Source organism: Phyllobates terribilis, unplaced genomic scaffold (genome assembly GCF_046119375.1).
Source record: "Phyllobates terribilis strain yellow unplaced genomic scaffold, ASM4611937v1 Scaffold_13__5_contigs__length_258822181, whole genome shotgun sequence".
NCBI classification, from domain to species: domain Eukaryota; kingdom Metazoa; phylum Chordata; class Amphibia; order Anura; family Dendrobatidae; genus Phyllobates; species Phyllobates terribilis.
The window spans coordinates 148,397,937-148,416,360 of record NW_027362773.1 but is presented as its reverse complement, the minus strand read 5'-3'; positions in this window follow the sequence as shown (position 1 = coordinate 148,416,360).

The window sequence follows — 18,424 nt, the reverse complement described above, 5'->3', positions numbered from 1 at the left end:
ATGTGTGTGGGTAGAATATATATCCCACAGGGGTAAAATTGAAAAAAGTTGAAAAAAAAGTTTTTTTTCGACTTAGTCATTTTTCCGGCGTTTAATAGACTTTCAGATAGGGGAAATGTACAGTGAGCGTTCCAATTTCAGATCCAGAGTGATTCGCCCGAAGAGTCCTTCATATTTAGTCGTTTCCAGCCAATTTTCTGAATTTTTGAAAATTTCACTTTTTTGTGAAAATATCCACTAAATGAGGGAATAATATGTGTGAGGGTACCCAGGAGAGTTCCAAATGTGTGTGGGTAGAATATATATCCCACGGGGATAAAATTGAAAAAAGGTGAAAAAATTTTTTTTTGGACTTAGTTATTTTTCCGCCGTTTATCAGACTTTTAGATAGGGGAAATGTTAGTGAGCATTCCGATTTCAGTTCCAGAGCAATTCGCCCGAAGAGTCCTTCATATTTAGTCGTTTTCAGCCAATTTTCAGAATTTTTGAAAATTTCACTTTTTTGTGAAAATATCCACTAAATGAGGGAATAATATGTGTGAGGGTACCCCAGGAGAGTTCCAAATGTGTGTGGGTAGAATATATATCTCACGGGGGTAAAATTGAAAAAAGTTGAAAAAAAAGTTTTTTTTCGACTTAGTCATTTTTCCGGCGTTTATCAGACTTTCAGATAGGGGAAATGTCAGAGAGCGTTCCAATTTCAGATCCAGAGCGATTCGCCCGAAGAGTCCTTCATATTTAGTCGTTTCCAGCCAATTTTCTGAATTTTTGAAAATTTCACTTTTTTGTGAAAATATCCACTAAATGAGGGAATAATATGTGTGAGGGTACCCCAGGAGAGTTCCAAATGTGTGTGGGTAGAATATATATCCCACGGGGGTAAAATTGAAAAAAGTTGAAAAAAATTTTTTTTGGACTTAGTTATTTTTCCGGCGTTTATCAGACTTTCAGATAGGGGAAATGTCAGTAAGCATTCCGATTTCAGTTCCAGAGCGATTCGCCCGATGAGTCCTTTATATTTAGTCGTTTTCAGCCAATTTTCTGAATTTTTGAAAATTTCACTTTTTTGTGAAAATATCCACTAAATGAGGGAATAATATATGTGAGGGTACCCCAGGAGAGTTCCAAATGTGTGTGGGTAGAATATATATCACATGGGGGTAAAATTGAAAAAAGTTGAAAAATTTTTTTTTTTCAACTTAGTCATTTTTCCGGCGTTTATCAGACTTTCAGATAGGAGAAATGTCAGTGAGCGTTTCGATTTCAGTTCCAGAGCAATTCGCCTGAAGAGTCCTTCATATTTAGTCGTTTTCAGCCAATTTTCAGAATTTTTGAAAATTTCACTTTTTTGTGAAAATATCCACTAAATGAGGGAATAATATGTGTGAGGGTACCCCAGGAGAGTTCCAAATGTGTGTGGGTAGAATATATATCCCACGGGGGTAAAATTGAAAAAAGTTGAAAAAAAATTTTTTTGGACTTAGTTATTTTTCCGGCGTTTATCTGACTTTCAGATAGGGGAAATGTCAGTGAGCATTCCGATTTCAGTTCCAGAGCGATTCGCCCGATGAGTCCTTCATATTTAGTCGTTTTCAGCCAATTTTCTGAATTTTTGAAAATTTCACTTTTTTGTGAAAATATCCACTAAATGAGGGAATAATATATGTGAGGGTACCCCAGGAGAGTTCCAAATGTGTGTGGGTAGAATATATATCACATGGGGGTAAAATTGAAAAAAGTTGAAAATTTTTTTTTTTTCGACTTAGTCATTTTTCCGGCGTTTATCAGGCTTTCAGATAGGAGAAATGTCAGTGAGCGTTTCGATTTCAGTTCCAGAGCAATTTGCCCGAAGAGTCCTTCATATTTAGTCGTTTTCAGCCAATTTTCTGAATTTTTGAAAATTTCACTTTTTTGTGAAAATATCCACTAAATGAGGGAATAATATGTGTGAGGGTACCCCAGGAGAGTTCCAAATGTGTGTGGGTAGAATATATATCCCACAGGGGCAAAATTGAAAAAAGTTGAAAAAAAAGTTTTTTTTCGACTTAGTCATTTTTCCGGCGTTTATCAGACTTTCAGATAGGGGAAATGTCAGAGAGCGTTCCAATTTCAGATCCAGAGCGATTCGCCCGAAGAGTCCTTCATATTTAGTCGTTTCCAGCCAATTTTCTGAATTTTTGAAAATTTCACTTTTTTGTGAAAATATCCACTAAATGAGGGAATAATATGTGTGAGGGTACCCCAGGAGAGTTCCAAATGTGTGTGGGTAGAATATATATCCCACAGGGGCAAAATTGAAAAAAGTTGAAAAAAAAGTTTTTTTTCGACTTAGTCATTTTTCCGGCGTTTATCAGACTTTCAGATAGGGGAAATGTCAGAGAGCGTTCCAATTTCAGATCCAGAGCGATTCGCCCGAAGAGTCCTTCATATTTAGTCGTTTCCAGCCAATTTTCTGAATTTTTGAAAATTTCACTTTTTTGTGAAAATATCCACTAAATGAGGGAATAATATGTGTGAGGGTACCCCAGGAGAGTTCCAAATGTGTGTGGGTAGAATATATATCCCACGGGGGTAAAATTGAAAAAAGTTGAAAAAAATTTTTTTTGGACTTAGTTAATTTTCCGGCGTTTATCAGACTTTCAGATAGGAGAAATGTCAGTGAGCGTTCCGATTTCAATTCCAGAGCGATTCGCCCAATGAGTCCTTCATATTTAGTAGTTTTCAGACAATTATCTGAATTTTTGAAAATTTCACTTTTTTGTGAAAATATCCACTAAATGAGGGAATAATATGTGTGAGGGTACCCCAGGAGAGTTCCAAATGTGTGCGGGTAGAATATATATCCCACGGGGGTAAAATTGAAAAAAGGTGAAAAATTTTTTATTGGACTTAGTCATTTTTCCGGCGTTTATCAGACTTTCAGATAGGGCAAATGTCAGTGAGCGTTCCGATTTCAGTTCCAGAGCGATTCGCCAGATGAGTCTTTGATATTTAGTCGTTTTCAGCCAATATTTTGGATTTTTGAAAATTTCACTTTTTTGTGAAAATATCCACTGAATGAGGGAATAATATGTGTGAGGGTACCCCAGGAGAGTTCCAAATGTGTGTGGGTACAATGTATATCCCACGGGGGTAAAATTGAAAAAAGGTGAAAAATTTTTTATTGGACTTAGTCATTTTTCCGGCGTTTATCAGACTTTCAGATAGGGCAAATGTCAGTGAGCGTTCCGATTTCAGTTCCAGAGCGATTCGCCAGATGAGTCTTTGATATTTAGTCGTTTTCAGCCAATATTTTGGATTTTTGAAAATTTCACTTTTTTGTGAAAATATCCACTAAATGAGGGAATAATATGTGTGAGGGTACCCCAGGAGAGTTCCAAATGTGTGTGGGTAGAATGTATATCCCACGGGGGTAAAATTGAAAAAAGTTTAAAAAAAAATGTTTTGGACTTAGTCATTTTTCCGGCGTTTATCAGACTTTCAGTTAGGGGAGATGTCAGTGAGCGTTCCGATTTCAGTTTCAGAGCGATTCGCCCGATGAGTCCTTCATATTTAGTCGTTTTCAGCCAATTTTCAGAATTTTTGAAAATTTCACTTTTTTGTGAAAATATCCACTAAATGAGGGAATAATATATGTGAGGGTACCCCAGGAGAGTTCCAAATGTTTGTGGGTAGAATATATATCCCATGGGGGTAAAATTGAAAAAAGTTGAAAAATTTTTTTTTTTCAACTTAGTCATTTTTCCGGCGTTTATCAGACTTTCAGATAGGGGAAATGTCAGTGCGCGTTCCGATTTCAGTTCCAGAGCGATTCACCCGATGAGTCCTTCATATTTAGTCGTTTTCAGCCAATTTTCTGAATTTTTGAAAATTTCACTTTTTTGTGAAAATATCCACTAAATGAGGGAATAATATATGTGAGGGTACCCCAGGAGAGTTCCAAATGTGTGTGGGTAGAATATATATCCCACGGGGGTAAAATTGAAAAAAGTTGAAAAATTTTTTTTTTTCAACTTAGTCATTTTTCCGGCGTTTATCAGACTTTCAGATAGGGGAAATGTCAGTGAGCGTTCCGATTTCAGTTCCAGAGCGATTCGCCCGATGAGTCCTTCATATTTAGTCGTTTTCAGCCAATTTTCTGAATTTTTGAAAATTTCACTTTTTTGTGAAAATATCCACTAAATGAGGGAATAATATATGTGAGGGTACCCCAGGAGAGTTCCAAATGTGTGTGGGTAGAATATATATCCCATGGGGGTAAAATTGAAAAAAGTTGAAAATTTTTTTTTTTTCAACTTAGTAATTTTTCCGGCGTTTATCAGACTTTCAGATAGGAGAAATGTCAGTGAGCGTTTTGATTTCAGTTCCAGAGCAATTCGCCCGAAGAGTCCTTCATATTTAGTCATTTTCAGTCAATTTTCAGAATTTTTGAAAATTTCACTTTTTTGTGGAAATATCCACTAAATGAGGGAATAATATGTGTGAGGGTACCCCAGGAGAGTTCCAAATGTGTGTGGGTAGAATATATATCCCACGGGGGTAAAATTGAAAAAAGTTGAAAAAAAAGTTTTTTGGACTTAGTTATTTTTCCGGCGTTTATCAGACTTTCAGATAGGGGAAATGTCAGTGAGCGTTACGATTTCAGTTCCAGAGCGATTCGCCCGATGAGTCCTTCATATTTATTCATTTTCAGCCAATTTTCAGAATTTTTGAAAATTTCACTTTTTTGTGAAAATATCCTATAAATGAGGGAATAATATGTGTGAGGGTACCCCAGGAGAGTTCCAAATGTGTGTGGGTAGAATATATATCCCACAGGGGTAAAATTGAAAAAAGTTGAAAAAAAAGTTTTTTTTCGACTTAGTCATTTTTCCGGCGTTTAATAGACTTTCAGATAGGGGAAATGTACAGTGAGCGTTAAAATTTCAGATCCAGAGTGATTCGCCCGAAGAGTCCTTCATATTTAGTCGTTTCCAGCCAATTTTCTGAATTTTTGAAAATTTCACTTTTTTGTGAAAATATCCACTAAATGAGGGAATAATATGTGTGAGGGTACCCCAGGAGAGTTCCAAATGTGTGTGGGTAGAATATATATCCCACGGGGGTAAAATTGAAAAAAGTTGAAAAAAATTTTATTTGGGACTTAGTCATTTTTTCAGCGTTTATCAGACTTTCAGTTAGGGGAAATGTCAGTGAGCGCTCCGATTTCAGATCCAGAGCGATTCGCTCGATGAGTCGTTCATATTTAGTCATTTTCAGCCACTTTTCTGAATTTTTGAAAATTTCACTTTTTTGTGAAAATATCCACTAAATGAGGGAATAATATGTGTGAGGGTACCCCAGGAGAGTTCCAAATGTGTGTGGGTAGAATATATATCCCACAGGGGTAAAATTGAAAAAAGTGGAAAAAAAACATTTTTTGGGGACTTAGTCATTTTTCCGGCGTTTATCAGACTTTCCGATAGGGGAAATGTCAGTGAGCGTTCTGATTTCAGTTCCAGAGCGATTCGCCCGATGAGACCTTCATATTTATTCATTTTCAGCCAATTTTCTGAATTTTTGAAAATTTCACTTTTTTGTGAAAATATCCACTAAATGAGGGAATAATATGTGTGAGGGTACCCCAGGAGAGTTCCAAATGTGTGTGGGTAGAATATATATCCCACAGGGGCAAAATTGAAAAAAGTTGAAAAAAAAGTTTTTTTTCGACTTAGTCATTTTTCCGGCGTTTATCAGACTTTCAGATACGGGAAATGTCAGAGAGCGTTCCAATTTCAGATCCAGAGCGATTCGCCCGAAGAGTCCTTCATATTTAGTCGTTTCCAGCCAATTTTCTGAATTTTTGAAAATTTCACTTTTTTGTGAAAATATCCACTAAATGAGGGAATAATATGTGTGAGGGTACGCCAGGAGAGTTCCAAATGTGTGTGGGTAGAATATATATCCCACGGGGGTAAAATTGAAAAAAGTTGAAAAAAATTTTTTTTTTACTTAGTTATTTTTTCAGCGTTTATCAGACTTTCAGATAGGAGAAATGTCAGTGAGCGTTTCGATTTCAGTTCCAGAGCAATTCGCCCGAAGAGTCCTTCATATTTAGTTGCTTTCAGCCAATTTTCAGAATTTTTGAAAATTTCACTTTTTTGTGAAAATATCCACTAAATGAGGGAATAATATGTGTGAGGGTACCCCAGGAGAGTTCCAAATGTGTGTGTGTAGAATATATATCCCACAGGGGTAAAATTGAAAAAAGGTGAAAAAAATTTTTTTTGGGACTTAGTCATTTTTTCAGCGTTTATCAGACTTTCAGATAGGGGAAATGTCAGTGAGCATTCCGATTTCAGTTCCAGAGCGTTTCGCCCGATGAGTCCTTCATATTTAGTCGTTTTCAGCCAATTTTCAGAATTTTTGAAAATTTCACTTTTTTGTGAAAATATCCACTAAATGAGGGAATAATATGTGTGAGGGTAGCCCAGGAGAGTTCCAAATGTGTGTGGGTAGAATATATAACCCACAGGGGTAAAATTGAAAAAAGTTGAAAAAAATTTTTTTTGGACTTAGTTAATTTTCCGGCGTTTATCAGACTTTCAGATAGGGGAAATGTCAGTGAGCGTTCCGATTTCAGTTCCAGAGCGATTCGCCCGATGAGTCCTTCATATTTAGTAGTTTTCAGACAATTATCTGAATTTTTGAAAATTTCACTTTTTTGTGAAAATATCCACTAAATGAGGGAATAATATGTGTGAGGGTACCCCAGGAGAGTTCCAAATGTGTGTGGGTAGAATATATATCCCACGGGGGTAAAATTGAAAAAAGGTGAAAAATTTTTTTTTTGGACTTAGTCATTTTTCCGACGTTTATCATACTTTCAGATAGCGGAAATGTCAGTGAGCGTTCCGATTTCAATTCCAGAGCGATTCGCCCAATGAGTCCTTCATATTTAGTAGTTTTCAGACAATTATCTGAATTTTTGAAAATTTCACTTTTTTGTGAAAATATCCACTAAATGAGGGAATAATATGTGTGAGGGTACCCCAGGAGAGTTCCAAATGTGTGCGGGTAGAATATATATCCCACGGGGGTAAAATTGAAAAAAGGTGAAAAAATTTTTATTGGACTTAGTCATTTTTCCGGCGTTTATCAGACTTTCAGATAGGTCAAATGTCAGTGAGCGTTCCGATTTCAGTTCCAGAGCGATTCGCCAGATGAGTCTTTGATATTTAGTCGTTTTCAGCCAATATTTTGGATTTTTGAAAATTTCACTTTTTTGTGAAAATATCCACTAAATGAGGGAATAATATGTGTGAGGGTACCCCAGGAGAGTTCCAAATGTGTGTGGGTAGAATGTATATCCCACGGGGGTAAAATTGAAAAAAGTTTTAAAAAAAATGTTTTGGACTTAGTCATTTTTCCGGCGTTTATCAGACTTTCAGTTAGGGGAGATGTCAGTGAGCGTTCCGATTTCAGTTCCAGAGCGATTCGCCCGATGAGTCGTTCATATTTAGTCATTTTCAGCCACTTTTCTGAATTTTTGAAAATTTCACTTTTTTGTAAAATTATCCAGTAAATGAGGGAATAATATGTGTGAGGGTACCCCAGGAGAGTTCCAAATGTGTGTGGGTAGAATATATATCCCACGGGGGTAAAATTGAAAAAAGTTGAAAAATTTTTTTTTTGGACTTAGTCATTTTTCCGGCGTTTATCATACTTTCAGATAGGGGAAATGTCAGTGAGCGTTCCGATTTCAATTCCAGAGCGATTCGCCCAATGAGTCCTTCATATTTAGTCGTTTTCAGACAATTATCTGAATTTTTGAAAATTTCACTTTTTTGTGAAAATATCCACTAAATGAGGGAATAATATGTGTGAGGGTACCCCAGGAGAGTTCCAAATGTGTGCGGGTAGAATATATATCCCACGGGGGTAAAATTGAAAAAAGGTGAAAAAATTTTTATTGGACTTAGTCATTTTTCCGGCGTTTATCAGACTTTCAGATAGGGCAAATGTCAGTGAGCGTTCCGATTTCAGTTCCAGAGCGATTCGCCAGATGAGTCTTTGATATTTAGTCGTTTTCAGCCAATATTTTGGATTTTTGAAAATTTCACTTTTTTGTGAAAATATCCACTAAATGAGGGAATAATATGTGTGAGGGTACCCCAGGAGAGTTCCAAATGTGTGTGGGTAGAATATATATCCCACAGGGGTAAAATTGAAAAAAGTTGAAAAAAAAGGTTTTTTTCGACTTAGTCATTTTTCCGGCGTTTAATAGACTTTCAGATAGGGGAAATGTACAGTGAGCGTTCCAATTTCAGATCCAGAGTGATTCGCCCGAAGAGTCCTTCATATTTAGTCGTTTCCAGCCAATTTTCTGAATTTTTGAAAATTTCACTTTTTTGTGAAAATATCCCCTAAATGAGGGAATAATATGTGTGAGGGTACCCCAGGAGAGTTCCAAATGTGTGTGGGTAGAATATATATCCCACGGGGGTAAAATTGAAAAAAGTTGAAAAAATTTTTATTTGGGACTTAGTCATTTTTTCAGCGTTTATCAGACTTTCAGTTAGGGGAAATGTCAGTGAGCGTTCCGATTTCAGATCCAGAGCGATTCGCTCGATGAGTCGTTCATATTTAGTCTTTTTCAGCCAATTTTCTGAATTATTGAACTTTTCACTTTTTTGTGAAAATATCCACTAAATGAGGGAATAATATGTGTTAGGGTACCCCAGGAGAGTTCCAAATGTGTGTGGGTAGAATATATATCCCACGGGGGTAAAATTGAAAAAAGGTGAAAAAAATTTTTTTTGGACTTACTTATTTTTCCGGCGTTTATCAGACTTTCAGATAGGAGAAATGTCAGTGAGCGTTCCGATTTCAGTTCCAGAGCGATTCGCCCGATGTGTCCTTCATATTTTGTCGTTTCCAGCCAATTTTCTGAATTTTTGAAAATTTCACTTTTTTGTGAAAATATCCACTAAATCAGGGAATAACATGTGTGAGGGTACCCCAGGAGAGTTCCAAATGTGTGTGGGTAGAATATATATCCTACGGGGGTAAAATTGAAAAAAGTTGAAAACATTTTTTTTTTCGACTTAGTCATTTTTCCGGCATTTATCAGACTTTCAGATAGGGGAAATGTCAGTGAGCGTTCCGATTTCAGTTCCAGAGCGATTCGCCCGATGAGTCCTTAATATTTAGTCTTTTTCAGCCAATTTTCTGAATTATTGAACTTTTCACTTTTTTGTGAAAACATCCACTAAATGAGGGAATAATATGTGTGAGGGTACCCCAGGAGAGTTCCAAATGTGTGTGGGTAGAATATATATCCCACGGGGGTAAAATTGAAAAAAGGTGAAAAAATTTTTTTTTTCAACCTAGTCATTTTTTCAGCGTTTATCAGACTTTGAGATAGGGGAAATGTCAGTGAGCGTTCCGATCTCAGTTCCAGAGCGATTCGCCCTGTGAGTCCTTCATATTTAGTCGTTTTCAGCCAATTTTCTGAATTTTTGAAAATTTCACTTTTTTGTGAAAATATCCACTAAATGAGGGAATAAAATATGTGAGGGTACCCCAGGAGAGTTACAAATGTGTGTGGGTAGAATATATATCCCACGGGGGTAAAATTGAAAAAAGTGGAAAAAAAACATTTTTTGGGGACTTAGTCATTTTTCCGGCGTTTATCACACTTTCAGATAGGGGAAATGTCAGTGAGCGTTCTGATTTCAGTTCCAGAGCGATTCGCCCGATGAGTCCTTCATATTTATTCATTTTCAGCCAATTTTCAGAATTTTTGAAAATTTCACTTTTTTGTGAAAATATCCACTAAATGAGGCAATAATATGTGTGAGGGTACCCCAGGAGAGTTCCAAATGTGTGTGGGTAGAATATATATCCCACGGGGGTAAAATTGAAAAAAGGTGAAAAAAATTATTTTTGGACTTACTTATTTTTCCGACGTTTATCAGACTTTCAGATAGGAGAAATGTCAGTGAGCGTTCCGATTTCAGTTCCAGAGCGAGTCGCCCGATGAGTCCTTCATATTTAGTCGTTTTCAGCCAATTTTCTGAATTTTTGAAAATTTCACTTTTTTGTGAAAATATCCACTAAAGGAGGGAATAATATGTGTGAGGGTACCCCAGGAGAGTTTCAAATGTGAGTGGGTAGAATATATATCCCACGGGGGTAAAATTAAAAAAAAAAATTTTTTGGACTTAGTCATTTTTCCGGCGTTTCTCAGACTTTCAGATATGGGAAATGTCAGTGAGCGTTCTGATTTCAGATCCAGAGCGATTCGCCCAATGAGTCCTTTCTTATTTAGTCGTTTTCAGCCAATTATCTGAATTTTTAAAAATTTCACTTTTTTGTGAAAATATCCACTAAATGAGGGAATAATATGTGTGAGGGTACACCAGGAGAGTTCCATATGTGTTTGGGTAGAATATATATCCCACAGGGGTAAAATTGAAAAAAGTTGAAAAAAAATTTTTTTTTGGACTTAGTCATTTTTCCGGCGTTTATCAGACCTTCAGATATGGGAAATGTGAGTGTGCATTCCGATTTCAGTTCCAGAGCGATTCGCCCAATGAGTCTTTCATATTTAGTAGTTTTCAGCCAATTTTCTGAATTTTTGAAAATTTTACTTTTTTGTGAAAATATCCACTAAATGAGTGAATTATATGTGTGAGGGTACCCCACGAGAGTTCCAAATGTGTGTGGGTAGAATATATATCCCACGGGGGTAAAATTGAAAAAAGTTGAAAAAAAATTTTTTTTTCGGACTTAGTCATTTTTCTGGCCTTTATCAGACTTTCAGATAGGGGAAATGTCAGTGAGCGTTCCGATTTCAGTTCCAGAATGATTTGCCCGATGAGTCCTTCATATTTAGTCGTTTTCAGCCAATTTTCTAAATTTTTGAAAATTTCACTTTTTTTGTGAAAATATCCACTAAATGAGTGAATTATATGTGTGAGGGTACCCCAGGAGAGTTCCAAATGTGTGTGGGTAGAATATATATCCCACAGGGGTAAAATTGAAAAAAGTTGAAAAAAAATTTTTTTTTGGACTTAGTCATTTTTCTGGCCTTTATCAGACTTTCAGATAGGGGAAATGCCAGTGAGCGTTCCGATTTCAGTTCCAGAATGATTTGCCGGATGAGTCCTTCATATTTAGTCGTTTTCAGCCAATTTTCTGAATTTTTGAAAATTTCACTTTTTTGTGAAAATATCCACTAAATGAGGGAATAATATGTGTGAGGGTACGCCAGGAGAGTTCCAAATGTGTGTGGGTAGAATATATATCCCACGGGGGTAAAATTTAAAAATAAATTTTTTTGGACTTAGCCATTTTTCCGGCGTTTATCAGACTTTCAGATATGGGAAATGTGAGTGTGCATTCCGATTTCAGTTCCAGAGCGATTCGCCCAATGAGTCCTTCATATTTAGTAGTTTTCAGCCAATTTTCTGAATTTTTGAAAATTTCACTTTTTTGTGAAAATATCCACTAAATGAGGGAATAATATGTGTGAGGGTACCCCAGGAGAGTTCCAAATGTGCGTGGGTAGAATATATATCCCACGGGGGTAAAACTGAAAAAAGTTTAAAAAATTTTTTTTGGGGACTTAGTCATTTTTCCGGCCTTTATCAGACTTTCAGATAGGGGAAATGTCAGTGAGCATTGCGATTTCAGCTCCAGAGCGATTCGCCCGATGAGTAATTCATATTTAGTCATTTTCAGACAATTTTCTGAATTTTTGAAAATTTCACTTTTTTGTGAAAATATCCACTAAATGAGGGAATAATATGTGTGAGGGTACCCCAGGAAAGTTCCAAATGTGTGTGGGTAGAATATATATCCCACGGGGGTAAAATCGAAAAACGTTTCAAAAAAATTGTTTGGACTTAGCCATTTTTCCGACGTTTATCAGGTTTTCAGATATGGGAAATGTGAGTGTGCATTCCGATTTCAGTTCCAGAGCGATTCGCCCAATGAGTCCTTCATATTTAGTAGTTTTCAGCCAATTTTCTGAATTTTTGAAAATTTCACTTTTTTGTGAAAATATCCACTAAATGAGTGAATTATATGTGTGAGGGTATGCCAGGAGAGTCCCAAATGTGTGTGGGTAGAATATATATCCCACGGGGTTAAAATTTAAAAAAAAATTTTTTTGGACTTAGTCATTTTTCCGGCGTTTATCAGACTTTCAGATATGGGAAATGTGAGTGAGCATTCCGATTTCAGTTCCAGAGCGATTCGCCCAATGAGTCCTTCATATTTAGTCGTTTTCAGCCAATTTTCTGAATTTTTGAAAATTTCACTTTTTTGTGAAAATATCCACTAAATGAGTGAATTATATGTGTGAGGGTATGCCAGGAGAGTCCCAAATGTGTGTGGGTAGAATATATATCCCACGGGGTTAAAATTTAAAAAAAAATTTTTTTGGACTTAGTCATTTTTCCGGCGTTTATCAGACTTTCAGATATGGGAAATGTGAGTGAGCATTCCGATTTCAGTTCCAGAGCGATTCGCCCAATGAGTCCTTCATATTTAGTCGTTTTCAGCCAATTTTCTGAATTTTTGAAAATTTCACTTTTTTTGTGAAATTATCCACTAAATGAGTGAATTATATGTGTGAGGGTACCCCCGGAGAGTTCCAAATGTGTGTGGGTAGAATATATATCCCACAGGGGTAAAATTGAAAAAAGTTGCAAAAAATTTTTTTTTTTGGACTTAGTCATTTTTCCGGCGTTTATCAGACTTTCAGATATGGGAAATGTGAGTGTGCATTCCGATTTCAGTTCCAGAGCGATTCGCCCAATGAGTCCTTCATATTTAGTAGTTTTCAGCCAATTTTCTGAATTTTTGAAAATTTCACTTTTTTGTGAAAATATCCACTAAATGAGGGAATAATATGTGTGAGGGTACCCCAGGAGAGTTCCAAATGTGCGTGGGTAGAATATATATCCCACGGGGGTAAAACTGAAAAAAGTTTAAAAAATTTTTTTTGGGGACTTAGTCATTTTTCCGGCCTTTATCAGACTTTCAGATAGGGGAAATGTCAGTGAGCATTGCGATTTCAGCTCCAGAGCGATTCGCCCGATGAGTAATTCATATTTAGTCATTTTCAGACAATTTTCTGAATTTTTGAAAATTTCACTTTTTTGTGAAAATATCCACTAAATGAGGGAATAATATGTGTGAGGGTACCCCAGGAAAGTTCCAAATGTGTGTGGGTAGAATATATATCCCACGGGGGTAAAATCGAAAAACGTTTCAAAAAAATTGTTTGGACTTAGCCATTTTTCCGACGTTTATCAGGTTTTCAGATATGGGAAATGTGAGTGTGCATTCCGATTTCAGTTCCAGAGCGATTCGCCCAATGAGTCCTTCATATTTAGTAGTTTTCAGCCAATTTTCTGAATTTTTGAAAATTTCACTTTTTTGTGAAAATATCCACTAAATGAGTGAATTATATGTGTGAGGGTATGCCAGGAGAGTCCCAAATGTGTGTGGGTAGAATATATATCCCACGGGGTTAAAATTTAAAAAAAAATTTTTTTGGACTTAGTCATTTTTCCGGCGTTTATCAGACTTTCAGATATGGGAAATGTGAGTGAGCATTCCGATTTCAGTTCCAGAGCGATTCGCCCAATGAGTCCTTCATATTTAGTCGTTTTCAGCCAATTTTCTGAATTTTTGAAAATTTCACTTTTTTGTGAAAATATCCACTAAATGAGTGAATTATATGTGTGAGGGTATGCCAGGAGAGTCCCAAATGTGTGTGGGTAGAATATATATCCCACGGGGTTAAAATTTAAAAAAAAATTTTTTTGGACTTAGTCATTTTTCCGGCGTTTATCAGACTTTCAGATATGGGAAATGTGAGTGAGCATTCCGATTTCAGTTCCAGAGCGATTCGCCCAATGAGTCCTTCATATTTAGTCGTTTTCAGCCAATTTTCTGAATTTTTGAAAATTTCACTTTTTTTGTGAAATTATCCACTAAATGAGTGAATTATATGTGTGAGGGTACCCCCGGAGAGTTCCAAATGTGTGTGGGTAGAATATATATCCCACAGGGGTAAAATTGAAAAAAGTTGCAAAAAATTTTTTTTTTTGGACTTAGTCATTTTTCCGGCATTTATCAGACTTTCAGATAGGGGAAATGTCAGTGAGCGTTCCGATTTCAGTTCCAGAGCGATTCGCCCGATGAGTCCTTCATATTTAGTCGTTTTCAGCCAATTTTCTGAATTTTTGAAAATTTCACTTTTTTGTGAAAATATCCACTAAATGAGGGAATATGTGTGAGGGTGCGCCAGGAGAGTTCCAAATGTGTCAGGGTACGCCAGGAGAGTGCCAAATGTCTGTGGGTAGAATATATATCCCACGGGGTAAAATTGAAAAAAGTTGAAAAAAAATTTTTTTTTGGACTTAGTCATTTTTCTGGCCTTTATCAGACTTTCAGATAGGGGAAATGTCAGTGAGCGTTCCGATTTCAGTTCCAGAATGATTTGCCCGATGAGTCCTTCATATTTAGTCGTTTTCAGCCTATTTTCTGAATTTTTGAAAATTTCACTTATTTGTGAAAATATCCACAAAATGAGGGAATAATATGTGTGAGGGTATGCCAGGAGAGTCCCAAATGTGTGTGGGTAGAATATATATCCCACGGGGGTAAAATTTTAAAAAAAATTTTTTTGGACTTAGTCATTTTTCCGGCGTTTATCAGACTTTCAGATATGGGAAATGTGAGTGAGCATTGCGATTTCAGCTCCAGAGCGATTCGCCCGATGAGTAATTCATATTTAGTCATTTTCAGACAATTTTCTGAATTTTTGAAAATTTCACTTTTTTGTGAAAATATCCATTAAATGAGGGAATAATATGTGTGAGGGTACCCCAGGAGAGTTCCAAATGTGTGTGGGTAGAATATATATCCCACGGGGGTAAAATTGAAAAAAATTGAAAAATTTTTTTTTTTTCGGACTTAGTCATTTTTCTGGCCTTTATCAGACTTTCACATAGGGGAAATGTCAGTGAGCTTTCCGATTTCAGTTCCAGAATGATTTGCCCGATGAGTCCTTCATATTTAGTCGTTTTCAGCCAATTTTCTAAATTTTTGAAAATTTCACTTTTTTGTGAAAATATCCACTAAATGAGTGAATTATATGTGTGAGGGTACCCCAGGAGAGTTCCAAATGTGTGTGGGTAGAATATATATCCCACGGGGGTAAAATTTAAAAAAAAAATTTTTTGGACTTAGTTATTTTTCCGACGTTTATCAGGTTTTCAGATATGGGAAATGTGAGTGTGCATTCCGATTTCAGTTCCAGAGCGATTCGCCCAATGAGTCCTTCATATTTAGTAGTTTTCAGCCAATTTTCTGAATTTTTGAAAATTTCACTTTTTTGTGAAAATATCCACTAAATGAGTGAATTATATGTGTGAGGGTATGCCAGGAGAGTCCCAAATGTGTGTGGGTAGAATATATATCCCACGGGGTTAAAATTTAAAAAAAAATTTTTTTGGACTTAGTCATTTTTCCGGCGTTTATCAGACTTTCAGATATGGGAAATGTGAGTGAGCATTCCGATTTCAGTTCCAGAGCGATTCGCCCAATGAGTCCTTCATATTTAGTCGTTTTCAGCCAATTTTCTGAATTTTTGAAAATTTCACTTTTTTGTGAAAATATCCACTAAATGAGTGAATTATATGTGTGAGGGTATGCCAGGAGAGTCCCAAATGTGTGTGGGTAGAATATATATCCCACGGGGTTAAAATTTAAAAAAAAATTTTTTTGGACTTAGTCATTTTTCCGGCGTTTATCAGACTTTCAGATATGGGAAATGTGAGTGAGCATTCCGATTTCAGTTCCAGAGCGATTCGCCCAATGAGTCCTTCATATTTAGTCGTTTTCAGCCAATTTTCTGAATTTTTGAAAATTTCACTTTTTTGTGAAATTATCCACTAAATGAGTGAATTATATGTGTGAGGGTACCCCCGGAGAGTTCCAAATGTGTGTGGGTAGAATATATATCCCACAGGGGTAAAATTGAAAAAAGTTGCAAAAAATTTTTTTTTTTGGACTTAGTCATTTTTCCGGCATTTATCAGACTTTCAGATAGGGGAAATGTCAGTGAGCGTTCCGATTTCAGTTCCAGAGCGATTCGCCCGATGAGTCCTTCATATTTAGTCGTTTTCAGCCAATTTTCTGAATTTTTGAAAATTTCACTTTTTTGTGAAAATATCCACTAAATGAGGGAATATGTGTGAGGGTGCGCCAGGAGAGTTCCAAATGTGTCAGGGTACGCCAGGAGAGTGCCAAATGTCTGTGGGTAGAATATATATCCCACGGGGTAAAATTGAAAAAAGTTGAAAAAAAATTTTTTTTTGGACTTAGTCATTTTTCTGGCCTTTATCAGACTTTCAGATAGGGGAAATGTCAGTGAGCGTTCCGATTTCAGTTCCAGAATGATTTGCCCGATGAGTCCTTCATATTTAGTCGTTTTCAGCCAATTTTCTGAATTTTTGAAAATTTCACTTATTTGTGAAAATATCCACAAAATGAGGGAATAATATGTGTGAGGGTATGCCAGGAGAGTCCCAAATGTGTGTGGGTAGAATATATATCCCACGGGGGTAAAATTTAAAAAAAAATTTTTTTGGACTTAGTCATTTTTCCGGCGTTTATCAGACTTTCAGATATGGGAAATGTGAGTGAGCATTGCGATTTCAGCTCCAGAGCGATTCGCCCGATGAGTAATTCATATTTAGTCATTTTCAGACAATTTTCTGAATTTTTGAAAATTTCACTTTTTTGTGAAAATATCCATTAAATGAGGGAATAATATGTGTGAGGGTACCCCAGGAGAGTTCCAAATGTGTGTGGGTAGAATATATATCCCACGGGGGTAAAATTGAAAAAAATTGAAAAATTTTTTTTTTTTCGGACTTAGTCATTTTTCTGGCCTTTATCAGACTTTCACATAGGGGAAATGTCAGTGAGCTTTCCGATTTCAGTTCCAGAATGATTTGCCCGATGAGTCCTTCATATTTAGTCGTTTTCAGCCAATTTTCTAAATTTTTGAAAATTTCACTTTTTTGTGAAAATATCCACTAAATGAGTGAATTATATGTGTGAGGGTACCCCAGGAGAGTTCCAAATGTGTGTGGGTAGAATATATATCCCACGGGGGTAAAATTTTAAAAAAAAATTTTTTGGACTTAGTTATTTTTCCGACGTTTATCAGACTTTCAGATATGGGAAATGTGAGTGAGCATTCCGATTTCAGTTCCAGAGCGATTCGCCCAATGAGTCCTTCATATTTAGTCGTTTTCAGCCAATTTTCTGAATTTTTGAAAATTTCACTTTTTTGTGAAATTATCCACTAAATGAGTGAATTATATGTGTGAGGGTACCCCCGGAGAGTTCCAAATGTGTGTGGGTAGAATATATATCCCACAGGGGTAAAATTGAAAAAAGTTGCAAAAAATTTTTTTTTTTGGACTTAGTCATTTTTCCGGCATTTATCAGACATTCAGATAGGGGAAATGTCAGTGAGCGTTCCGATTTCAGTTCCAGAGCGATTCGCCCGATGAGTCCTTCATATTTAGTAGTTTTCAGCCAATTTTCTGAATTTTTGAAAATTTCACTTTTTTGTGAAAATATCCACTAAATGAGAGAATATGTGTGAGGGTGCGCCAGGAGAGTTCCAAATGTGTCAGGGTACGCCAGGAGAGTACCAAATGTTTGTGGGTAGAATATATATCCCACGGGGGTAAAATTGAAAAAAGTTGAAAAAAAAATTTTTTTTGGACTTAGTCATTTTTCTGGCCTTTATCAGACTTTCAGATAGGGGAAATGTCAGTGAGCATTGCGATTTCAGATCTAGAGCGATTCGCCCGATGAGTAATTCATATTTAGTTATTTTCAGACAATTTTCTGAATTTTTGAAAATTTCACTTTTTTGTGAAAATATCCATTAAATGAGGGAATAATATGTGTGAGGGTACCCCAGGAGAGTTCCAAATGTGTGTGGGTAGAATATATATCCCACGGGGGTAAAATCGAAAAACGTTTCAAAAAAATTTTTTTTGGACTCAGTCATTTTTCCGGCGTTTATCAGACTTTCAGATAGGGGAAATGTCAGTGAGCGTTCTGATTTCAGTTTCAGAGCGATACGCGCGATGAGTCCTTCATATTTAGTCGTTTTCAGCCAATTTTCTGAATTTTTGAAAATGTCACTTTTTTGTGAAAATATCCACTAAATGAGGGAATAATATGTGTGAGGGTACCCCAAGAGAGTTCCAAATGTGTGTGGGTAGAATATATATCCCACGGGGGTAAAATTTAAAAAAAAATTTTTTTGGACTTAGTCATTTTTACGGCCTTTATCAGACTTTCAGATAGGGGAAATGTCAGTGAGCGTTCCGAT